This window comes from Meles meles, chromosome 6, assembly GCF_922984935.1.
Source record: "Meles meles chromosome 6, mMelMel3.1 paternal haplotype, whole genome shotgun sequence".
Taxonomy (NCBI): domain Eukaryota; kingdom Metazoa; phylum Chordata; class Mammalia; order Carnivora; family Mustelidae; genus Meles; species Meles meles.
The window spans coordinates 22,991,926-22,997,288 of NC_060071.1; the positions used below are offsets into that span (position 1 = coordinate 22,991,926).

General features: G+C 41.8%; 1 pseudogene; it reads right to left on the minus strand.

The window, feature by feature from the left end:
• Positions 1-1,523: 1,523 nt before the first annotated feature.
• Positions 1,524-2,258, minus strand: LOC123943501 (annotated as a pseudogene).
• Between the last annotated feature and the right edge of the window lie 3,105 nt (positions 2,259-5,363).

Sequence of the window (5,363 nt, forward strand, 5' to 3'; positions counted from 1 at the left end):
CAGCATATAGAAGATATAGAATAGCAACATATAGAATAGCACTTATATAACATATAATCAAATACTATCTGTACGAATATGCTTAATATTTGGAGAAGCCAGGGTGGTTTAGGAACAGATTTAAAGAAACAACTAATCCATCTGTATCAGTCTGAGTTCTCCAGAGAAACACAGCACATAGGATTTACACACACACACACACACACACACACACACACACACACACACACACACAATTTATTACAAGGAGTTGATTCACACTAGTATGAAGGCTGGCGAATGCTAAATTCTGCAGGACAAGCTGGATACCCAGGAGATCCAATGGTGTGGCTAAAGCCTGAAGGCCAGCAAGCTTGAAACCCAGGAAGAGCCAATGTTTCTGTTCAAGTCTGAGGCAGGAAAACAGCTAATGCCCCAGTTCAAAGATCACCTGGCAAGAAAAGATGAGAACATTCTCTCACTCAGGGTCAGCCTCTTTAGTCCCCTCAGGCCTTCAACTGATTGGATGTAGGAAGACCACATTAAGGAGGGCAGTCTACTTCACTCAGTCTCCTGATTTAAATGTAATTCTCATCCAGAAACATCACAGGAATGCCAAGAATATATTTTTGGAAATAACAAAATTTATAGGAAATTTAAAAAGAAGTGAAGTGAGAATTACTTATGAGAAAATAAAAAGAAGATATACAATTATACCTTCAAGAATTTTCATGGAACATTATGACTCATCAAATTAAGGCACTCACATTCTCAAATGAAAATGAAATCTGAGAAAGGGCAGCATGAAAATATTCTAATAGAGTGCTGCCCAACAGAACTTTCTGTGACGACGGAAATGTTCCATTATCTCTGTTTTGTCTAATACAGAATCTATTAGCCATTCGCAACATGATTAATGCAATTGAGGAACTGAGTTTTTTTATGATTTTATTTATATACTTGCCAGAGAGAGAGTGAGAGAGAGAGGGAGTACAAGCTGGGGGACTGGCAGGCAGAGGAAGAAGTGGGCTCCCCACTGAGCAAGGACCCCAATGCAGAACTCTATCCCAGGGCCCCAGGATCATGACCTGAGCTGAAGGAAGACACTTAACTGACTGAGACACCCAGGCATCCCAGAGGAACTGAATTTTTAATATAAATAGCCACATGTGCCTAGTGGTTACCAAATGAACAACATAGTTCTAACACCTCATGGGTCAAAATCAGTGGTTTCTTCTCTAGTCACTGCTGACATCTTTAGAGGCTTGGGGGTAGAAAGAGAGGAAAACTCTTAACAGAGCTATTTAGCTACTGAAGCAAGTTCTGAAACTCTCTATAGCTTTCGGAGGCAGAGGATAAGGAAAGGAATCAGGGAGACTTGAGTATGTCCTTGAGCTCCAGGCTAATGTCAACAGGAGTAAAAGGCCTAGGATTTGGCTCTCTCACATGGGAAGAGGCCTATGGTTCTACGCACAGAATCTGAGACTAGGACCATCTGTGTGCATGGAAATCATCTCTGTGCGGATGGTGGGAAGTGGGTATACTCATTTTTGAACAGGGTTTACAGGTGTAGGAAAGAATTTAGAGGTTGAAGGAGGACCTGAGAGCCCTTTCTGGCTACCTGCAGGCTAAATGGTCCTTTCTTTTGGGAGATTAAGGTTTATTCTTGCTCTTGAACATTTTGTTGGGCCAGCTTGTTCATGAAGGAGTTGGTCCCTTTGAGCAAGTTTGTGTTGTAGGTGATGGGTTTATACATGTTAAACAATTTCTCGGCCTGAGGCTGATGCCGTAGGTGACGAAGTCATACAACCACTGCAGCATGCCCAGGTGCGTGAGGAACATGTAAAGATATCTGAGAGAAAATTCTGATATAATGCTTTGTGAAGGTTCTTTGGCTGGTTCTCACTGGCTTCAAGTGCATCATCTTCCAGGTCTACCACAGTTGCTTCATTAGGGAGTGAATACATAGAAGACTGGTTGAGTTGAATCAGTTTTGAGATACTGTTAATTGCCATGCTGCCCAATGGAATGGTGTGCTCATTCAGTTTCACACTCCATGTCATGTGGAAGCCATCAGTCATCTGGTAAAAATTCTTCACATCCTCATGTAGCACACAGTTAATTTTTGTTTCCATGAAGAAATCAGATGGCATTTAATGGGTGACTTTTCTATCATAGTCACTTCTGTCACATCTGGGAAAGAGTCTAAGATGCCTATGATCCAGGGTCATCTTCTCCAGGTATGGCTTGCTGCAGCCTGGGGTTTTTGTCTCGTCCATGGCTTGCTTCTTGCTCCTCTTACAGCTGGGACAGTGTTGAGGACAGAGCAGGAGAGCGGGGCCATCTGGAGGGCTGGCTGCCCCAGAGTCTGGGCCATCAAGTTCATGTTTTGCTGGGAGTTGTAGTGCTGGGCTCCTAAGAGCACCCTAGGGCAGAGATGAAGGACTTGGGCTGCTCTAGAATGAGTAGGTCTGTGGGGTTCTCATTCTGTGACCCCAGATGCAATGCACCTTGCCAAGAGGACACAGCATCTACTCCCATGGACCCTCCTACCCACTCCTAGAATAGTATTTTACAAGAGACTCACTTTATTTTAAAATATTTTTATTTAAATATAATTGACAGTGTTACATTAGTTTCAGGTGTAAAATGTAGTGATTTGACAAGTTAATACATTATACTGTTATGCTATGTTCATCACAAGTGTAGCTACCATCTGTCACAATACATCTCTATTACATTATGAATAAGCTGTGTCTTTTATTCTAATGACTTACTCATTCCATAACTGGAAACCTGTATCCCCCACTTCCCTTTACCCATTTTTCACATCCCCACACTGTCCTCCCCTCTGCCAGCCATCAGTTTGTTCTTTGTATTTATAGGCCTGATTATGCTTTTATTTTTTTATTTATTTGCTTTGTTATTTATATTACAACATAAGTGATATAGCATAGTACTGTCTTGCTCTGACTTACTCTACTTACTCTAATACCTGCTAGGTCCATCCATGTTGTCACAAATGGCAAGATTCCATCCTTTGTATTGCTGTGTAATATTCCTGTGTGTGTGTGTGTGTGTGTGTGTGTGTGTGTAATCTATTTATATCTCAAATCTTTTTTTATTTTATTTTATTTATTTGACAGAGAGAAATCACAACTAGGCAGAGAGGCAGGCAGAGAGTGAGGAGGAAGCAGGCTCCATGCGGAGCAGAGAGCCCAATGCAGGGCTCGATCCCAGGACTCCGGGATCACGACCCAAGCCAAAGGCAGAGGCTTTAACCCACTGAGCCACCCAGGCGCCCCTATATCTCAAATCTTTTTTACTCATTCATCTATCAATGGACACTTGGTTTCTTTCATATCTTGACTATTGTAAATAATGCTGCAATAAACATAGGGGTGTATATATCTTTTTGAATTAGTTTTTCTGTTTTCTTTGGCTAAATAGTGGAATTTTTGCATCATATGGTGTTCCTATTTTTAATTCTTTGAGAAATATTATTGCATTCCCACCAGCAGATAGGAGGGTTCCTTTTCTATACATCCATATAAATTCTTGGTATTTCTTATCTTTTTAATTTTAGTTATTCTGACAGGTAGAAGATGATATCTAAGGATACATCCAGACTGAAAGTGAAGGGATGGAGAAGCATCTTTCATGCCAACGGGGCTCAAAAGAAGGTTGGGGTAGCTATTTGCACATCAGAAAGATTAGATTTTAAACCAAAGACTGTAGTCAGAAATAAAGAAAGACACTACATCATTCTTAAAGGGTCTATCCACCAGGAAGATCTAACAATTGTAAATATTTATGCCCCCAATATAGGAGCAGCCAACTACATCAGACAGCTGTTAATCAACGTAAAGAGTCATATTGATATGAATACATTAATAGTAGGGGGTTTTAACATGCCACTCTCATTAATAGACAGATCATCCAAGCAAAACCTCAACAAAGGAACAAGAGCATAAAATGACACATTGGACCAGATGGACCTCAAAGATATATAGAGAACATTCCACCCTAAAACAACAGAATACACATTCTTCTTGAGTGCACTTGAAACTTTCTCCAGAATACACCACATACTGGGTCACAAATCAGGACTCATTCAATACCAAAAGACTGAGATTTTTCCCTGCCTATTCTCAGACCGAAATGTTTTGAAACTGGAATTCAACGACAAGAAAAAGTTTGAAAGGAATTCAAACACCTGGAAGCTAAAGACCACCTTGCTTAAGAATGTTTGGATCAACCAGGAAATCAAAGAAACTTAAACAATTCATGGAAACCAATGAGGATGAAGACACTTTGGGCCAAAACCTATGGGATACAGCAAAGGTGGTCCTAAGGGGGAAATATAGCCATCCAAGCATCCCTCAAAAAATTTTTAAAAATCCAGAATACACCAGCTGTCCCTACACCTTAAAGAACTGTAGAATCAAAAAATTAAGCCAACCTCACACATAAGAAGGGAAATAATCAAGATAGAGCAGAGATCAATGAGAGAGAAACTAGAGATACAACAGAACGCATCAACAGAACTAGAAGCTGGGTTGTTTTTTTTTTAAATCAATAAGATCGATAAACCACTGACCCAACTAATCCAAAACAAAAGAGAAAACCCTAATTAATAAAACTGTGAATGAAAAGGGAGATATCGTTACTAATACCAAGGAAACAGAAACAATCATCAGAAATGATTATCAACAGTTATATGCCAATAAGTTAAGCAACCTAGATGAAATGGATGCATTCCTGGTAACCTAAAACTTCCAAAACTGAATCAGGAGAAAATGACAATCTGAATAGACCAGTATCTAGTAACAAGTTTGAAGCGTGATCAAAAACCTCCCAAAAGGGGGAGGAGTCGAGATGGCGGAGAAGTAGCAGCCTGAGACTACATCAGGTAGCAGGAGATCAGCTCGATAGCTTATCTAAACATTGCAAACGCCTGCAAATCCAACGGGAGAGCGAAGAGAAGAAGAACAGCAACTCTAGAAACAGAAAATCAACCACTTTCTGAAAGGTGGGACTGGCGGAGAAGTGAATCTAAAACGACGGGAAGATAGACCGCGGGGGGAGGGGCCGGCTCCCGGCAAGCGGCGGAGGAACGGAGCACAAAATCAGGACTTTTGAAAGTCTGTTCCACTGAGGGACATTGCTCCAGAGGCTAAACCGGGGTGAAGCCCACGGGGGGCCAGCGTGGCCCCAGGCCCCGCAGGGTCACAGAAGGATCGGGGGTGTCGGAGTGTCGGAGAGCTCGCAGGTATTAGAACGGAGGGGCCGGCTGCAGAGACAGAGCCGAGGGCTGGACTCTCAACTCGGGGTTACCTTGAACTGGTCGCAGGCTGGGTGAGCTCGGAGCGTGGCTAGAGGCT